A 21,575-nucleotide genomic window follows, 5' to 3' on the forward strand; every position below is an offset into this window, starting at 1 on the left:
CAAAATGACTATTTGAGTAGAGTAGTACTGCAACAGCACGCTGCATAAAGACATGACCTTGACTAGGTTTTTGTCGTTCCCTTTATGAGGCACGAAGACTAAGTAAGAGTTGGTCATTCTGCGATGTTTAGCGTGCAGTAATGTTACATCAGACTGCAGATTATCTAAACAGCCTCCGCCAGGTCGCTCGACAAACTTGCGTCACAGCTGTTAGCGGCACACTCCAACATTCAATCCTTATCTGCACATTACGAAGAAATGAGCCTCTTCTTCCACTAACTTAAACAATACCTAAGACTCTGGCTAAAACCTTACGTATCATCTCTACCCGTTCATCTCACGTGATATGTATTTATTAGTGTGGATGGGCCAAAGGAGTGGTTGGGCTCTCACCACGTATATGGTACCTAATCTCAAACCTAAAGTCTTAAGTACGTCAAATCCTACTGAAGAAAGACATTGCCATTCAACAAAAGCATCGTACAGAGTCAAAAGTGATAACTGGTGTCGTCCGCGTGACAACAAAAATCATCTCAGTTACATTTGCTTCACTGTCAATACGAACACGTCATGATAGTGTGAAAGATGAACATAGACTTATTGAGAGACGGTTCTCTCCGCAATAAACCTAAGAATATTGTTCAGCTGCAATATGATCATTCTTCCACTGCAACATATGCACTAGCAACATGAAAGTTCTTCCATTAGAGTCTACACACCATACAGTGTAAAATCACACTCAGATAGGCGCAATTGCAACGAAAGTTATTAAACACGGTTTTTCGAAACTCCTTCACCAAAGAAGACCAAGTAAATATTCCTGAATTCCATTCAAGAACAACAGCCAAGATGAGAAACATAGAAGTAGATACTGTCGGTGTAACAAAAGGAGCTTAAATAACTTAATAAAGCCAAGGACTCCGGTCCAGATTGTATACCAGCCAGATTTCTCTCAGAGTATGCTGATACAATAGCTCCATATTTAGCAATTATATACAACCGCTCTCTCACAGAAAGATCAGTACCTAAAAACTGGAAAATTTCTCAAGTCACACCAATACCCAAAAAGGGAAGTAGGATCAGTCCGCTGAATTACAGGCCCATATCACTAACGTCGATCTGCAGTAGGGTCTTGGAACATATACTGTGTTCGAACATTATGAATTACCTCAAAAAAAAAAAAAGAAACGATTTATTGGCACATAGTCAGCACGAATTTAGAAAATATCGTTTTTGTGAAACACAACTAGCTCTTTATACTCATGAAGTAATCAGTGCTATCGACAGGGGATGTCAAATTGATTCAATACTTTTAGGTTTCCAGAAGGCTTTCGAGATCGTTCCTCACAAGCGTCTTCTAACCAAACTGCGTGCCTATGGAATATCGCCTCAGTTGTGCGACTGGATTCGTAATTTCCGGTCAGAAAGGTCATAGTTCGTAGTAAAACACGGAAAATCATCCAATAAAGAAGAAGTAATATCCGGCGGTCCCCAAGGAAGTATTAAAGGCCCTCTATTGTTCCTGATCTATATTCATGACATAGGAGACAGTCTGAGTTGCCGTCTTAGATTGTTTGCAGATGATGCTGTTATTTACCGTCTTGTAAAGTCATCAGATGACCAAAACTAATTGCAAAATGATTTAGATAAGATATCTGTATGGTGCGAAAAGTAGCAACTGACCCTGAATAAAGAAAATTGTGAAGCTATTCACATGAGTACTAAAAGAAATCCGCTAAATTTCGAATACGCGATAAATCAGACAAATCTGAAGGCTTTAAATTCAACTAAATACTTAGGAATTACAATTACAAATAACCTAAATTGGAACGATCTCATAGATAATGCTGTGGGTAAAGCAAACCAAAGACTGCGATTCATTGGCAGAAGACTAAGAAGGTGTAACAGGTCTACTAAAGAGACTGCTTACACCGCGCTTGTCCGCCCTATTGTGGATTATTACTGGGCGGTGTGGGATCCGCAGCAGATGGGACTGACGGATGACACTGAAAAAGTACAAAGAAGGGCAGTTCGTTTTGTATTATCGCTTAATAGGGGAGATAGTGCCACAGACATGATACGTGAATTGGATTGGCAGTCATTAAAACAAAGGCGATTTTCGTTGCGACGAGATCATCTCATGAAATTTCAATCAGCAGTTTTCTCTTCCGAATGCGAAAACATTCTGATGGCACCCAACTACATAGGGAGAAATGATCATCACGATAAAATAAGAGAAATCAGGGCTCCCACAGAAAAATATAAGTCTCGTTTTTCCCGTGCACCGTTTGAGAGTGGAACGGTAGAGAGACAGCTTGAAGGTGGATCATTGAACGTTCTGGCAGGAACTTTACTGTGAATAGCAGAGTAATCAGGCAGATGTGAAGAAAGTAAGATACACTCCTGGAAATTGAAATAAGAACACCGTGAATTCATTGTCCCAGGAAGGGGAAACTTTATTGACACATTCCTGGGGTCAGATACATCACATGATCACACTGACAGAACCACAGGCACAAAGACACAGGCAACAGAGCATGCACAATGTCGGCACTAGTACAGTGTATATCCACCTTTCGCAACAATGCAGGCTGCTATTCTCCCATGGAGACGATCGTAGAGATGCTGGATGTAGTCCTGTGGAACGGCTTGCCATGCCATTTCCACTTGGCGCCTCAGTTGGACCAGCGTTCGTGCTGGACGTGCAGACCGCGTGAGACGACGCTTCATCCAGTCCCAAACATGCTCAATGGGGGACAGATCCGGAGATCTTGCTGGCCAGGGTAGTTGACTTACACCTTCTAGAGCACGTTGGGTGGCACGGGATACATGCGGACGTGCATTGTCCTGTTGGAACAGCAAGTTCCCTTGCCGGTCTAGGAATGGTAGAACGATGGGTTCGATGACGGTTTGGATGTACCGTGCACTATTCAGTGTCCCCTCGACGATCACCAGTGGTGTACGGCCAGTGTAGGAGATCGCTCCCCACACCATGATGCCGGCTGTTGGCCCTGTGTGCCTCGGTCGTATGCAGTCCTGATTGTGGCGCTCACCTGCACGGCGCCAAACACGCATACGACCATCATTGGCACCAAGGCAGAAGCGACTCTCATCGCTGAAGACGACACGTCTCCATTCGTCCCTCCATTCACGCCTGTCGCGACACCACTGGAGGCGGGCTGCACGATGTTGGGGCGTGAGCGGAAAACGGCCTAACGGTGTGCGGGACCGTAGCCCAGCTTCATGGTGACGGTTGCGAATGGTCCTCGCCGATACCGCAGGAGCAACAGTGTCCCTAATTTGCTGGGAAGTGGCGGTGCGGTCCCCTACGGCACTGCGTAGAATCCTACGGTCTTGGCGTGCATCCGTGCGTCGCTGCGGTCCGGTCCCAGGTCGACGGGCACGTGCACCTTCCGCCGACCACTGGCGACAACATCGATGTACTGTGGAGACCTCACGCCCCACGTGTTGAGCAATTCGGCGGTACGTCCACCCGGCCTCCCGCATGCCCACTATACGCCCTCGCTCAAAGTCCGTCAACTGCACATACGGTTCACGTCCACGCTGTCGCGGCATGCTACCAGTGTTAAAGACTGCGATGGAGCTCCGTATGCCACGGCAAACTGGCTGACACTGACGGCGGCGGTGCACAAATGCTGCGCAGCTAGCGCCGTTCGACGGCCAACACCGCGGTTCCTGGTGTGTCCGCTGTGCCGTGCGTGTGATCATTGCTTGTACAGCCCTCTCGAAGTGTCCGGAGCAAGTATGGTGGGTCTGACACACCGGTGTCAATGTGTTCTTTTTTCCATTTCCAGGAGTGTATATACGTCAAGTTTCCGCTCCAGGCGTCTCAGCACGTCAGCACATGATGTGATATTCCTGGACTGCTCTAAGCAACCCCCAAAACTCAAATCGCCTTATATAACATGTGAGAATTGTAGTGACGTAACAAGACTGTTACGCCACACGGTAGTAGCCAAAAGAAAGGCACGCTAGACTAATGCAGACGGGCGTGAAGTCTGGAACATGAGAACTTATGAATGAATAAGAAGAAATGTATGTAGATGCTTTTTACTTAACTTTTATTGATTCCTTGGAATACATCTCTCTTGAATACTCGAAGCTATAGGCACTGATACAAATGGCTCCTTGCTAGTTCGTAGCCATTAACTTCTGATGGCTATTCTGTCTCTCGGCTAATGAGAGAGAAAGGCTTCGTACAACTGGGTGATAGCTAGGTTCGCGTACAACTGGGCGGTAGCTTGGTTCTCGTACAACTGGGGCGAGTCCACTCTCGTATCACGAGACCTGCCTTGGTGGTGGCGCTAGGTCTGCGATCACAGTGGCGACACGCGGGTCCGACATGTACTACATGGACCGCGGCCGATTTAAACTACCACCTAGCAAGTGTGGTGTCTGGCGGTGACACCACATTCCTCCCCCGCAAATCGGCGAACGGTCGTGAGATAAGGCTTCCGCCCGCCGTGGGGAGGACCACATGTTGACGTATGCGATGAGGTGGGGAGCCTAACAACAGGCGAGGCTGTGCCACCCGCACCCGGCCATCCGGTCCGAGGGGAGCTAGGAAACGCCTGCAAAACTAGTCCAGGGTGCACGTCAACATGCGGTGTATGCGCCCGTAAAGAAACATGAGGGGCCGAAGTGTCGACCTCCATTGCGTCGGGGTAGCCGACGCGCGATGACGTCATGTGGTCCGGAGCGGTCGGGAGTTCCATGGCGGAGGACAGCTGGTCACGGGAAGCGATCGGCGGCGCGTGACCCTGGGAGGCGCTTGGCGGCTGCAACGAAGCGTCGAATGCGGGCGGCGCCGGCGCAAGAACAGGCGGCGGCGGCGGCGGCGGCGGCGGCGGCGGCTGCGGCGGCGCGTCGCCATGGGGCAAAATGGAAGGCATCGTCGGTAACACCTGGGGATGAGGCGAGCCAGTAGATGGGTCCCCAGGGCGCTGACCGGACGGCACCGTCGCTGAAAGCAGACGGGGAGCGGCAGAACCCGAGCGACGACAGAGGCGCAGCTGATTGAGATGCCGACGCACCTCACCAGAGGCCCCCAAAACCAAATACATCGCGCGGCCGAGGCAGCGAAGAATGCGCCCTGCGAGCCAACGCCGTGAACCTCGATAGTTGCGATAAAATACAACGTCGCCTGGAGCAAAAGCAGGAGTCTGCCGCTGCACAGGAACCTGATGCGGCGGATGCAGCAAAGACATCAAGGTGCGATGAGGACGACCGTGGAGCAACTCAGCCGGCGAGCGACCATCTCGGGGCTGAGAGCGATACGAAGACAAAAAGAGCAACAATGCGTCCTCCCGAGAATGCGACTCTTTCAATTTCAACATCTGTGACTTGAAAGTCCGGACCAATCGTTCAGCGGCACCGTTGGACTGAGGCGAAAACGGCGCGGATGTCAGATGTTGAATACCATTGGCCTGGCAGAATGACTGAAATTCTGCGGACATGAATTGTGGGCCATTGTCGGAAACAATAGTCTGCGGAAGACCTTCAATGCAAAAGATAGCAGACAACGCTTGGATGGTGGCGGATGACGTCGTGGAAGACATCCGAACAACAAAAGGAAAATTACTGAAGGCGTCGACCAGAACCAACCATCGAGCATTCCAGAATGGACCAGCAAAATCAATGTGCAAGCGTTGCCAAGGGGAAGTGGCTTTTGGCCACGCAAAGACTTTCCGCGGCGGTGCGGACTGGTGTTCGGCACACGCCGGGCACGAAGAACACATATTCGTAATCGCAGCATCGATTCCGAACCAAGTACAGTGCTGACGAGCAAGTTGTTTCGTTCGCACTATACCCCAATGTCCTTGGTGAAGAAGCCGTAAAACAGAGGACTGTAACGAACGTGGGACCACGACTCTGGACTGATCATTATCAGAACGCAACAACAAAACACCACGTCGAACAAAAAGTCTCTCCTTGTGAGCAAAAAATCGGCGAACCAACGGATCCTCGATCCGAGACTTTGACAAAGGCCATTGCGTAGCAACAAAACGTAAAACAGTAGCAAGGACAGGGTCAGCAGCTGTGGCTGTAGCGACACGACGAAAATCAATCGGAAACGATTCGACCACTTCATCGGTTTCCGAATCAATGAACATGCAAGCAAGTTCGGAAGAATCGAATGCGTTATCCTCAGCAACAGGCAAACGGGACAACGCATCGGCGTTTCCGTGCTTAGCAGTGGACCGATACAAGATATCGTAGCGGTACTGCGAGAGGAAAATAGACCAGCGAATGAATTTCTGCGCTGTACGTGGAGGTACAGGCTTGGTCGGATGAAAAAGCGATGTCAAAGGTTTGTGGTCTGTGATGATGGTAAAGTGACGACCATACAAGAAATCATGGAACTTAGTAACACCAAACACGAGAGCCAAAGCTTCTTTCTCTATCTGTGAATAATTTCTTTGCGCAGACGAGAGCAATTTGGACGCAAAGGCAATAGGGCGATCATGGGAGCCAACTTTGTGCGCAAGCACAGCACCGATCCCGAAAGCGGATGCATCTACCATCAACAAAAGGGGTTTCTGGGGATCGAATGGCGTAAGGCAAGTATTAGAAAGCAACGCCGATTTCAACTGGCGAAAGGCGCGTTCACATTCCGTCGTCCAGACGAACGGAACACCTTTACGGCGTAAGCGATGAAGCGGAGCTGAAATGGAAGAGGCATTGCGCACATATTTATGGTAATAATTAATTTTACCCAACACACTCTGTAGCTGTTTCACATTTTGAGGGGAAGGCAATTCTTGTATGGCACGGAGGTGCTCTGGACTCGGATGTATGCCTTGGGCATTAATGACATGTCCCAGGTATGGTAAGTCACGAGCAAAAAACACACATTTGTCCTTCCTCAAGCGAAGACCATTTTGCCGCAAGACCTGAAATAATGTTCGTAAATTCGCAAGATGATCTTCTTCTGTCTGTCCGGAGATCACTATATCGTCCAGATAGTTTGCTGCAGTAGGGACCGACGCACAAATAGTTTGTAAATATTGCTGAAACAAGGCAGGGGCGGATGCACACCCGAAAGGCAGTCTTTTGAAGCGGTACAATCCAAGATGCGTGTTAACCACCAATACGCGCTGGGATTCGTCGTCCACCGGTATTTGCAAGTACGCATCGGCTAGGTCCAACTTTGAAAAATATTTTCCCGGGCACAGTTTAGCAAAAAGATCTTCCGGGCGGGGCAAAGGAAAAGTAGCAGTCACTAGCTGTGGATTCACTGTGGCCTTGAAGTCCACGCAAAGTCTCAATTTTCCGGAAGGTTTTGGCAAAATGACTAAGGGTGAGGCCCAGAGAGAAGCTTGCACACGTTCAATTACACCCTGTGATTCGAGATCGTGTAACGTTCTTGCGACCTCATCACGCAATGCGTGGGGAACATTGCGCGCCCTGAAAAATTTCGGTTGCGCGTTTACCTTCAGTTCTGAATGTGCTTCATAGTTTTTAGCGCAACCTAAGCCCGGTGCAAAATGTCTGCAAATTCGTCACACAGCCGAGAAACACTGTCTGGAGGCACAGTCTGATTCACAGATAGGACCTGATTTACAATAGACATGTTAAACAACTTAAATAAATCTAGACCAAATAAGTTCACTGCAGAAGAAGAACGAAGAACGTAAAATGACACAAGTTTTGTTTGTCCCTTGTATGTTGCAAGAAGGCTGCACTGTCCTAACACAGGAATTTTCTGTCCGGAATATGTAGTTAGCTTAACATTTGCGGCACGCAACGGAGGTGCGCCCAGTTGTTTGTATGTGTCGTGATTGAGCAATGAAACTGCAGCTCCGGTATCGAGCTGGAATGGTATCACTTTGCCTTCAAAGTCTAAGTCCACAAAAAGTTTATTGTCCTGCTGACGACAAGAGCGACTGTTTTGTGCAATTGGAACAGACACTGGTACAGAATCACTTGCTAATTGACGTGATTTCCGGCGACGTCGACGCACAGTTTTTGTGGGACGATCACTGTCACTGTTAGAGAAAGTGTCACTGGACGAAGTGGAATTAACGACATGAATGTCCATAGGCGAAGGTCCACGAGCCTGAGCGTCCTTGGTTCGATTCCGGCGCGAAGCAAAGGGCCTGGAATGATTGAGATTGTCTGATCTGAGCTTTTTCTGGCAAACACTTTGAACATGTCCTTTCTTATTGCAGAAAAAGCAAATAGCTTGGCGTGACGGGCAATGTTCACGCGAATGTCTAGTAGCACACCGCGGGCATGATTTCACTGCATTTGTGGGCTGGCGCGGCACACCTGGCTTAGCACGCGGCGGTCGCTGTGTGTCCGTGCGCGAGGCCCGGTTACCGGGCCGCACAGCGCGTCCAGCGGGCCGGTTAATGTTACACACGGCTGGCGAAGTTTCAAAAGATTCCTGAGCACAGTCAAGTGTGTCTTGTCTATCCAATATGTCTATCACTTGTTGAAGGGAGGGATTAACTAGTTTCAAAATTTGCTCCCGTATGCGAACATCAGAAACGTTCTGTGCGATTGCATCACGCACCATTGTATCTGAATAAGAAAGACCACAGTCACATTCAAAGGCACAGTCCCTAGTAAGTCCTTGCAATGTTGCTACCCACTCCCTGTTAGTTTGACCGGCCGTACGTTTTGTACGAAAAAACGTATACCGTTTTGCAACCACATTAACTGTTTCTTTGAAATAGGCATCTAAGGCAGACAAAATTTCCTCGTATGACAAAGTTGCTACGTCACGGCGGGGAAACAATTTCACTATCACACGGTATGTGGACACACCGACACAAGAAAGCAAAAACGGCTGCCGCTCATTACCTTGAATTCTGTAGGCAGCAAGGTGGAAGGCGAACTGACGAGACCACTCTTGCCAGGTCTCGTGGTTCGGGTCGTAGTGCCTAAAAGGCGGTGCAACGGCAGGTTGTGGCTGCGGTAGCGGTGAAGCGGCTGCGGCCGCATCGGTGTGCAGCGCACGTTGACCCTGGACGAGCTGTCCAAGGGCATCCAGTAACGCCTGCGTCTGCTGATTCTGCAAGCGATAAAATTCGGACAGTACATCTGGAGAATGTGGCGAAGCCATGACACAATTAAATGTAAGCAATCAGAAAGAAGTTTTTACTCGTCGCCAATCTGTAGTGACGTAACAAGACTGTTACGCCACACGGTAGTAGCCAAAAGAAAGGCACGCTAGACTAATGCAGACGGGCGTGAAGTCTGGAACATGAGAACTTATGAATGAATAAGAAGAAATGTATGTAGATGCTTTTTACTTAACTTTTATTGATTCCTTGGAATACATCTCTCTTGAATACTCGAAGCTATAGGCACTGATACAAATGGCTCCTTGCTAGTTCGTAGCCATTAACTTCTGATGGCTATTCTGTCTCTCGGCTAATGAGAGAGAAAGGCTTCGTACAACTGGGTGATAGCTAGGTTCGCGTACAACTGGGCGGTAGCTTGGTTCTCGTACAACTGGGGCGAGTCCACTCTCGTATCACGAGACCTGCCTTGGTGGTGGCGCTAGGTCTGCGATCACAGTGGCGACACGCGGGTCCGACATGTACTACATGGACCGCGGCCGATTTAAACTACCACCTAGCAAGTGTGGTGTCTGGCGGTGACACCACAAGAATATTAAACATATAGATCGTAATGCTCTAACAGCTGATTGCTCGGAAAAATTGTGGTACCAAATAACAAGATGGCAAAATCGATGAGCTTGCTAGTAAACTAGCTAATCTCTATAAAAGCATGCATCTGCTCTGGCCAACCAGAACATTATGAACAATTACCTGATAGCAGATATGTCGACATCTGGCACGGATAACAGCGACGATGCGTCGTGGTATGGAAGCAATAACACCCTGATAGGTCGCTGGAGGGAGTTGGCACCACATCTGCACACACTGGTCACCTGATTCAGTAAGCTCCGCAGTAGGGGTGGGGGTGGGGGGTGGGGGGGTCGATGAGCTCTGACGTCACGTTCAGTCACATCTCGGATGTCTTAGACTGGGTTCAGATCTAGTGAGTTGTGGGCTGGTACATCAATTGGAACTCACCGCTTGTTTCTTCTAATCACTCCATCACATTCTTGTCTTGTGACATATCGCATTATCCTGTTTAAAAGTACCACTGCCGTCGGGAAAGATGATAGTCATGGCTGGGTATACGTAGTCTCCAACCAGTGTACCATACTCCCTGGCCTTCATTGCCCCTTGCTCGAGCTCCACTGAACCCATGGATGCCGATGTGATTGTTCCTCAGCGCATAATAAAGCAGCCACAAGCCTGTCTCCGTCCTGCAATACTGGTGTCAAGGAACTGTTCCCTGGAAGACATATAATTCGCTCCCTCCCATCGACATGATGAAGAATGTATCGCCGTTCATCAGACCTTGCAACGTTCTGCCACTGCACCAGCATCCAGTGCCAATGGTCAGGTGCCCATTTCAGTTGTAGTTGCCAGTGTCATGGTATTAACATTGGCACATGAATTGATCGTCTGCTGTGGAGACCTATCTATCGTAGGGAGTGTTCGGTGCACTGTATGTTGAGACAGATTTGTACCCTGCCCAACATTAAAGTCTGATGTCAGTTTCGCCACAGATCCCCGCCTGTCCCGTTTCACCAGTCTGACCAGCCTACGAAGTCCGACATTTGTAATGAGAGGTGACCGCCCAACCTCACGACATTCGGACGTGCTTCACCTTGTATTCGCCACGTGTTGAACACACTCACAACAGCACTCCCAGAACACCTCAAAAGTCGTTCAGTTTCCGAAACCCCCGTGCCGAACCTCCGGACCATCATAATATGCCCTCTGTCAAACTCTGAAAGATCGTGCGCTTTCCTTATTCTACACACGAACAGCACGTTCACTGATACTACATGCACCGTGCGAGTGTCAGACTAGCAGTCATTTCTCGCCAGGTGACGCTATTATATCCTGAACGGGTTTATACCGATAGTAATCATAGTGTGTTGGCCGATCAACGTATGTGCACAGACCGTGTAAGAAAATCTTCTACCCGTGTTGGCAAATGAATTGCGTCAAACGGTGCATAAATTGGATGCTGTTCATAGATAAGAGAAATCCGAAAGACGAGCGCTACGGATAATACAGAAAGCTACAAAACAGGGTAAAGCAATGCGTTCGCAATACCTAATTCATCTACGATAGTTCCTTTGTATGCAATGACACGACTGCCAATTTCTGTGGACGAATCTAAGTAGGTTTGCTGTCGGAAGGGCAAAAACAGATACTGCTTTCCAGGTTTCGGATGATGAAGCGAATGGATTCTTCTTTGCACCTCTCAGCCTCCATGTATGGAAGAATTACCGTTCACAAAAAACCCCAGTCTACATAACTAACGGGTCGTTTTCGCAGCGGCTGTAATATTACCTGAACACACATACAGTCAAACAAAAAGACTTAAAAGAACACGCAGACAGTCAAACAAAACACAGTCTAAAGCATAATCTGAGGAAGTTGGCATCATTAAAAAAAAATAACAGTGACACTCCAGACACAGAAAATGGCAGTTGCAGTGCTATGTTTCGATAACAAAGCTACCACAAGGAAAACTGCAAATTTTCAACCAGTTTTCCAGGTGAGAGAAAGCTGTTTGGCTAACAAATAATGAATCCTGTGCCTTTCCATATTACCTTTAAAAATATACAAATTCCCATGAACTGTTTTAAACGTATATTCGATATGTACAAATGAAAAGAAATTATGTAATACTTCAGGACACACAGCGAAGATGCCTAACAAATAAGGCAAAACGCAACTGGGTGCGCAAATAAAATTAAAAAAATATGTGTAGCATGCATAAGGGATTTTTCTTTTAAACTACTGCAGTTTACATAAATAACCCTGGCACTTTCCATCTAAACTGCGCAACAAAAAATACAGCAAGTAAAGCAATAATGAGAACCTCTTCTAAGGCTACCGAGCGAGGTGGCGCAGTGATAGCACACTGGACTCGTATTCGGGAGGACAACGGTTCAATCCCGCGTCTGGTCATCCTGATTTAGGTTTTCCGTGATTTCCCTAAATCGCTCCAGGCGAATGCTGGGATGGTTCCTTTGAAAGGGCACGGCCGATTTCCTTCCCTAATCCGATGAGACCGATGACCTCGCTGTTTGGTATCTTCCCCCAAACAACCCAACCCAGTCTTCTAAGGCTATAGGCAATGACGGAATCAGCATGGCCATGATCGAGAATGTCGCTGATAGAACATCTCTTAACTTACATATTAACTTTTTCTCTCGTGAATGAAATATCTCCTACTCCACTGAAAAGAAGAATAATCCGACCCACCCCCAAGACGGAAAACCCGCTATCGCTTAGTGATTACCCACCAATCAACACGTTATCTGCTGTTTCCAAGGCCATGGAGTGTATTGTTCACAACCAAATTAGTGAACACTTGTGTGAATTCATTCTATTTGAAAGATATGTGTCCGGCTTTCTCAATCACTATAGAGCAAATACTGCAGTAATTAAGGTAACTAATGACCTGAATTACGCAATGGACAACCGTGAGGACACAATACTGACACTGCTAGACATCTGTAAAGATTCTGTTAATATGAACTTTGACATACTGCTCAGAAAAATACAACTGAATTTCTCAGATAGTGATCTGAAGAATGAAACAGCATTTTGGGAACATGTTCCCTCAGAAGCGCCACAGGAGCCCATCTTAGTGCCATTTTTTTTTTGCTTGTATGCCAATGAAATTTCGTCGATTTTGTATCCTGTGAGTGTCATTCCTACGCCGACGACCTCCAGCTCTGCTCAGCTGCCAGATCTGAAGATACAAATACTACGGTTGTCCAGATGAATGACGATCTGTCTACAGTGGTAACATGGAGCATGCGAAAACGTGGCAGGTAACCTTAGAAGAAGTCAGAAATTAATAACTCAGAATTCCGCAGTCAGTTGCCTACCATTCAACTCGACAGTATCCAAACACTGGATCAGGAAACAGTGAAGAACTTAGGTGCAATTTTGGATGAGCGTTTATAATGGGGAGAGTTCTGTCGCCATACGCCGGAACATTCCTACTTGCCTCTACGCCTTCAAAAAGTTTCGGAATATACACTGAAGAGCCAAAAAACTGGTGCCCCTGCCTAATATCAAGTAGGGATCATGCGAGCGCGCAGAAGTGCGGCATCACGACGTGGAATGGACTCGACTAGTGTCTGGTGTAGTGCTGGAGGGAATTGACACCATGAATCCTGCACGGATGTCCATAAATCCATAATAATACGAGAGGGGTGTATGTCTCATCTGAACAGCACGTTGCAAGGCATCCTAGATATGCTCAATAACGTTCATGTCTGGGGAGTTTAGTGGTTCAACTGAGAATAGTGTTCCTGGAGCCACTCCGTAGCAATTCTGGACGTGTAGGGTGTTGCATCGTCCTGCTGGGTTTCCCCAAGTCGGTCGGAATGCACAGTGGACATAAATGGATGCAGATTATCTGACAGGATGCTTACGCAAGTGTTGTTACCTGTCAGAGTAATATCTAGACGTATCAGGAGTCCCACATCTCTCTAACTGCAGACGCTCCACACATTTACAGAACCTCCACAAGCTTGAACTGTCCCCTGCTGACACGCAGGGTCCATGGATTCACGAGGTTGTCTCCATACCCGCACACATCCATCCCCTCGATAGAATTTAAAACGAGACTCGTCCGACCAGGAAACATGTTTCCAGCTATTAACACTCCAATGTCTGTGTAGACGTGCCCAGGTGAGCCGTAAAACTTTGTGTTGTGCAGTCATCAAGGGTAGAGGTCCCGTTCTTGGAGGATCTTTTTCCGGCCGCAGCGATGCCGGAGATTTGATATTCAGGGTACACTCTTGAAATGGTCTTACTGGAAAATCCCCACTTCATCGCTACCTCAGAGATGATATGTCTCATTGCTCGTACGCCGCCTATAACACCACGTTCAAACTCACTTAAATCTTGACAATCTGCCATTGTAGCAGCAGAAGCCGGTCTAACAACTGTGCTGGAATCTTGTTGTCTGGTATAGTCGTTGCCGACCGCAGCGTCGTATTCTGCCTGTTTACATATCTCTATAATTGAATGGGCATGCCTATTCCAGTTTCTTTGGCGCATCAGTGTACTTCCACAGGATGTTAAACGCGATATGTGCGATCAGGTTAGCCCGCAGCTCGTGGTCGTGCGGTAGCGTTCTCGCTTCCCACGCTCGGGTTCCCGGGTTCGATTCCCGGCGGGGTCAGGGATTTTCTCTGCCTCGTGATGGCTGGGTGTTGTGTGATGTCCTTAGGTTAGTTAGGTTTAAGTAGTTCTAAGTTATAGGGGACTGATGACCATAGATGTTAAGTCCCATAGTGCTCAGAGCCATTTGAACCATTTTTTTGCGATCAGGTTCTCCCGAAACTCTGGTGTTGTTATGTAACTCAACAAAGCACGAGTAGTGAAAACGCAAGACGTTACAAATAAGTTGTGAGCGTTACATCTGCAGCATCCGTCGATGTGACCACGTCAGTGTTTCATACAACCAGTTAGGCTTGTCGTAGTCAGACAGACTACGTTACTATGACAGACTGTGTCTGCTTCACAGACTATTCAGTGCGCGAGCACCCTGCAGTATCGCGCTGAAGGGATTAAACACATTTCGTGGCATCGCTTATCTAGCATCCTCCCTGTGCCAACTCATAAAATTAATGTCTTAGACCTTGTAGCTACAAACAGGCCAGATCTTATCGAAAACATCAGTATAGAAACGCGATTTAGCGATAATGATGTCGTTATAGCAACTATGATTACGAAAATTAATAAATCAGTCAAGAAGGCTTAGGAGAATGCTTCTGCTAGATAGAGCAGATAAACAGTTATTAACATCTCACGTAGACAGTGAATTGGCATCACTCAGTTCCAGTAAGATGAGTGCAGAGGAGCTATGGGCAAAGCTTAACCAGATTGTAAATCGTGGTCTGGAGAGTTATGTGCCTAGCAAGAGGATGATAAATGGAAAAGACCCACCATAGTTTAATAACGAAATTCGGTGGATGCTGAGGAAGCGGAGGCTGTTGCACTCTATGTTCAAAAGGGGGCTCTCAAATGACGACAAGCGAAGGTTAGCAGAGATGCGGGCGTCTGTGAAAAGATCTATGCGCGAAACATACAACAGCTACCACTGTCACACCTTAGCAAAAGATCTGGCAGAGAAGCCGAGAAAATTCTGGTCGTATGTAAACTCGCTAAGCGGGCCTAAGGCTTCCATTCAGTCCCTTGTTGACCAGTCTGGTGTACCAGTTGAAGATACAAAACGAAAGCCGAAGTTTTAAATTTCATCTTCAAGAAATTTTTCACACAGTAGAGCCGTACAAACATACCGTCATTTGACCACCGAACAGACTCCCGTATGGACAACATAGAAATAAGCATACCGGGATAGAGAAACCGCTGAAAGATTTGAAAACAAATAAATTATCAGGTCCTATTCTATTTCACAAAGGGTCCTTGTAATGTCTATTTTTGATCTATTTTGTATCTGTATCGATAATTCTATGTCAATTTGTGACATTTCTTATGTGTAAAATGTTCTCTCTGTCGTGGAAGTTCTTTGAGTATGTATACATGTTTCAGTAATGTGAAACTTTTGAACGAGGTCGTTTAAATTATGCTTGTGGATTTCAATAACTAATGTAATAATCATTATGTAATGTCCTGTAAATGACTTGGTCCATAGTAAAAGATATGGGGAAGCCCCGCAGTTACTGAAATAGCCTGGCGGAGTGGAAAAGGTGTTGTTGGCGCGTAGGTGGCAACTCTTGCCTTGTAACGAGTAAGAAGTCTGGGCTGAGCAGTGCTGTGAGTAACCCCTCGCTAGCAGTAGCGGATCATTGTGGCTCATATTCATGGAGTTTTGAGACCAGAAGAGCTTAAGGGCATTATTTATGGGCCTCGGATGCTACGTCTGGTGATACCATTATCATGGCATGATTTTTAGCTCTATAAAAACATAATTTCAACGCCAAGAAGGTATGTAAGAGGGCGAGACCAACAGTATTGCTATGACTGCATCACCACCAGGTTAATAAACACTGCAAATTACGCCACCAGTGCCGCCAGCCTTCCAATAAAGTGTTTTGTATTTGGCACTCTGTAAACAGACTAGGTATTTGTGAAATTTGGTTGATTTTAATAATAATCGTGGTGTTACAAAAAACTCTTTCTTACGCAGGTGATTATCCCTAATCACAAACCTGGACAGGAATCCTATCCTAGTGAATTTAATTCCAAGTGTTTGAACACTAATTTAATGTTGTGTTGTCGTTTGCACAGCCAATTATATCTTTGATTAGGTCAAAAGATTGCTTATGAAAGCAAATTTATCATTTAAATAGTTATAGTTTGTTGCGCTTTACTTAAATAATTATTAATGAAAAGAATACTTACAATTTCTCATACATACTTGTGTAGTTTCGTTAGTGAGCGTGGTTCTTCAAATCATGAAAGTTTAGGACTCCTCATGTACTACAGCAGTTACTTAATGAAACAATGCAAATGCTCCTTCAGAGCCAGTGTAGTTAGAATTTCATTCTGTTTAGTTACTTCAAACCGAGTTTAAGGAAGAACTATTTACTGGATTCGCATTCGGGAGGACGACGGTTCAATCCCACGTCCGGCCATCCTGATTTAGGTTTTCCGTGATTTCCCTAAATCGCTTCAGGCAAATGCCGGGATGGTTCCTTTGAAAGGGCACGGCCTATTTCCTTCCCCATCCTTCCCTAATCCGATGAGACCTATGACTTCGCAGATTGATCTAGTCCCCCAAATCAACTCAACCCAACTAACTATTTACTGTGTTATCTATTCTAATGCAACTTGGTTAATGCATAGACATAAAGACCTTGAACTAACCAATGAAGTTATAGGTTATGATCATTAGCAGACCCCTTGCTTTAAATTCAGAATCATTTCAAGCTTTTCCCTGTTCAGTATTGCTACTAGTTTCATGTGTGTCGGTAACTGGATTTATAAACTGTTGCACCTAGTTCGTTTAAGATACGTGTTGTTGAGAGGCATATGTTGCTGTTTACTATTTCTTTGGCCATTTGTTTATCTGCGTTACTAGTTAGTAGCACCTTTGTCTGCAAGGTTAGGTTACTGTATTGTAGTGTGAACAGATGTAAGAAAGAGTTTTGTGTGTGTGTGTCAAGGAATGTTAGGCCAGCCTTAACACTGCCTTCTGCTTTAACATTTTACTTGACACAAGAATGCCTAATTAGGCTGGCGACCGGTTATAATAAGTAACTTTTCAACTTACTTTTGTGGTTGGAGAACATCTGTTCCAGACACACCGTTTACTATTGTTTATAGTCTGCTGGAGTATTTCGGAAACGAATCCCAGTTTGATTGTTCTGTTTCCATTAGGTTATCTCACGGTCACAACTTTCAAAAATTCCTCGCAGAGGTGAAATGTTAGTATCGATTGCCGTTTAAAGTGGTCAGTGGTTCCGTTACATCCTCTACGGCACTGGCCCCTTACCTAGCCGGCATTTATAATGAATCTCTCGGCCAGCACGAAGTGCCAAGCGACTGTAATATAGCGAAAGTGACTACAATATATAGGAAAGGTAAAAGAACGGACCCGCAAAGTTAAGACCAAGGTCCCTAACTTCTGTTTGGTGCAGGATCCTTCACCATATTCTCAGTTCGAATACAATAACCTTTCTTGAGACTATGACGCTAATGTCCACAAATCAGCATGGTTTTAAAAAGCATCGCTCGTCTGAAACTCAGCTTCCCCTTTTCTCACGTGACATACTGAGAACTATGGATCAAGAGCAACAGGCAGATTCTATGTTTCTAGATTTCCGGAAAACAGCGTATCAGTTATAGTGTCTGAGGCCTCCGCAGCGGGTCAGGCGCCATCGCCGTCATTCAGATGGTGCAAACTCTGATGGTGGCTGTAATTAAAAGACCGAAACCGGTCAGAAGTTGAAAAAGGCTCCTATTAAGACTGTTTTTAAATAATTTCATGACAATTAAGATCACTGTTCTCCAACAACATAATATAAAAGTTAAGAAATTAGTTTATACTTTTTAGCGCAATTTAAAAACGTGCTGTATCAAAACGCCGTTTTTATCTAAGTAATTATTTTGTGCTTTTTATTCTATTGTGTGTAAAATTTGTCAGCCCATTTCGAACTCTTTAATGAGGTTACAACAGAAATACTTATTAAATTGCAAGTTCCTTTCAGTTCCTCTTTACCTGACTTACCCAGTACCTTGCTTCCTCCTACGTACATCACGCGAAAAGACCGTTAAGGTAAAAATTAGTGAGATTCGTAAAAATTAGTGAGATTCGAACTCACAAGGAGGCCTACCAGCTTCCCAGTAATCGTTCTTCCCTCGAACCATCTGCGTATGGGACAGGAAAAATAGGAAATGTCGCCGCGCGGGATTAGCCGAGCGGTCTCAGGCGCTGCAGTCATGGACTGTGCAGCTGATCCCGGCGGAGGTTCTAGTCCTCCCTCGGGCATGGGTGGGTGTGTTTGTCCCTAGGATAATTTAGGTTGAGTAGTGTGTAAGCTTAGGGACTGATGACCTTAGCAGTTAAGTCCCATAAGATTTCACACACATTTGAACAATTTTTTTTTGAGGGGGGGAGGGGGGGGGGGAATATCAGTACTACACGTTATAGCCTCCGTCACCAGCAGACAGTAAATCTGGTTAATACTGCATTGTCCAGTTCTGTCCGCCTGCTTAGCTGGTGGTAAAGTGCTTTCCTCCCATGCACTGAACGCGGGTTCGATTCCCGGTCGGGTTCGAGATTTTCTCCGTCCGTGGACTGGGTGTTGTATTGTTCTCATCATCATTTCCTCCTCATCATCGGCCGCAAGTCGTCCAATGTTGCGCCGAATGAAATAAGACTTGCAGTTGGTGGCCGAACCTGAATGGGCATCCCGGCCAACAGTGCAATACGATCATTGCATTTCATCCACTTCTAAGCTTTGTTCAAAGTTTCAAGTCTTTCGATATTTAGTTTAAAGGTAACAGCAAAATTTGTACCGAGCAGACAGACAAATCCTGGTACCACTGAAAAGATGAGTGAAGCAGATATTAGCTTCAATAGCGCTGAGAAACGGCTGGAATAATTAATACTGAACAAAGCTCCAGACCCGGATTGACTGCCTATCAGATTCTAGTCTGACTTTGCGGCCGAGTTAGACCCTCTTCTAACTACAGCCTGTCGTAGCTCCCTCGAACAAAAAACGGTGGCTACTAAGTCGAAGAAAGCACAGGTCACACCTGTCTACAAGAAGGGTAGCAGAAGAAATTCACAAGCTACCTTGCAATACGCTTGAGGCCCATGTGTTGTGGACTTGGAAATTTGTGGTAAGTTCTTATGGGACCAAACTGCTGAGGTCATCGGTCCCTAAGCCTACACTCTACTTAATCTAACTAAAACTAACTTACGCTATGGACAACACGCACACCCATGCCCGAGGGAGGATTCGAACCTCCGATGGGGACAGCCGCACGGACCGTGATATGTTGTACTCTTAGAACACATTCCTAGTTTAAACGTAATGAGTTACCTTGAAGAGAATGAGGCCCTCCATGCCAACCTGCATGGATTCCAAAAACATCGACCATGAGAAAGACAACTGGCACTGTTTCACACGACGTACTGAAAGCCATGGATCAAGGCAATATGGGAAATTCAGGATTTTTCGACTTTCTAAAAGCATTTGACTCATTGCCACACCTTACTTGTTAGGCCAATTGCACTCGTATGGGGTATCAAGCGAAATCTGTGGCTCGATTGAGGATTTCTTGGAGCATGATATTTGGGTGGAGAGTCATCGACAAATGTGGAAGTAACTTCAGGTGTTTCTCAAGGAAGCATACTGGCACCCTTGTTGTTCATGTTGTATACAGAGTGTTTTAGAAGCCGTGGTGCAATTAAGTTAGTAGCTTAGGGGTAGCTCAAGGGCAGTATCAGCTATCCCTCTTGCGGCCCCGTTGCCAATATCTATGAGGAAGAGTTGGTATGTGTGACTTGTGTCCTGAGAAACTCATTGCTTGCCGATATATATATATATATATATATATATATATATATATATATATATATATATATATATATATATATATATACGGGTTCGCTGGCCCAAGAGTGCTCCCCTCCTATTCCATCCTCTCCGGCCTCTCCCTGGACAGGTCCCACCTGGCAGTTTTATTCTTCATCGTGTGTGTTCTGAGGGAGTTTAAAGTGTGTTGTTCTGGTGTGTTTTTAATACTGTGGCCGACTTTTAACCTGTGCGTGTGCCTTCGGTGTTTCCTTTGTGTTTTAAGAATCGCCAACTGTGCTTTTTAACTTTATGTCCACTTTTTTAATTGTCCCCCTATGAACGTCTCCATGTCAGTGTATTTTTACCTCCATTGCCTCCCTTTACTCTGTTTTATGTCGCCCCTTTTTATCGCCTTATATATGTAGCATTTTATTCTCGTCTTAGTGTCATGTCACTCGACTGAAGAGTGGCAGATTGTGCCGCTGACAGCCCTCCCCTGCCCACATGGGACAGGGGAATGAAATCCCAATAAAAAAAAAAAAACGAGAGTGAGGCACGAAGTTTGCGGATTGGCGGTAGCTTCGTGACAAGAGGCAGTCACGAGGTCCGAGCGGCCGAAGCCACGAGCTACGCAAGGAGGGCCTGCGCAGAGGAAGGATACCGGAGTACTTCACCGGGGTCAGCGTCGACTACAAGCAGCAGGCCGACAACCCGTCGGTTGGTTGGCAACGTGTGTGTCGGACGACCCCTTCTGGCCTGCCTGCCCCCTTCTACCTGTCATCGGCACCACCAGCAACCGCCGCGACGCACCATAGATCCATGGAGCTGCTTGCTGATAAAGGGGAGTAACGTTCTGTAATCCTCGTGGTTATTGGTTATTGTCCAACCGACTTCCTAATTATTTTCTGGTTTGTACCCGACTCTCTGAGATTCACTCGGTCGGCTCTTCATTCGTAAATATAGACCATAGTATTGTACTAGACATCAGTTGTCGTTTGAAAATTTGTTCTGGTATTATATTGCCCTTCCTTTCTAGTTCATGCCCGATCGCTAATGGTGTAATGAATCAGCTCCTAGTCGGAAGTACAGTCGGAACAATTGTACCAAGGCACAGGTTGCCATTAAACAAGCAGGGGTCTTGTGGTTAGATTTAGATGTAAACCGGTTCAATTCCTTAATTGTAATTGTATTTGAGATAATCTGAACTACCTGTTGCACTAAGACGTGCATTCCTGTCTTTGAAAGACCGGGTCATTATTGGCGTATTATTAACTGGATCTTGTGTTTCCGCCGAGTGAGTTCTTTTGTAATAAGTGCTCATACATAATGTTGTAAAAGCTTCCTTCAGAGCAGCCTTGATAACTGAGAAGCAGTTTAACTCTTGACGTTTTAACAGCCAACTGTCACCAGGGCTTTCATCAGAATAAGATTGTCAAAAGGCACGTGTTGGGTTTCAGCCGCACCGTGTTACTGATTGAAATGAAAAGGTTCC

Source organism: Schistocerca piceifrons, chromosome 3 (assembly GCF_021461385.2).
Source record: "Schistocerca piceifrons isolate TAMUIC-IGC-003096 chromosome 3, iqSchPice1.1, whole genome shotgun sequence".
In the NCBI taxonomy this organism is placed as follows: domain Eukaryota; kingdom Metazoa; phylum Arthropoda; class Insecta; order Orthoptera; family Acrididae; genus Schistocerca; species Schistocerca piceifrons.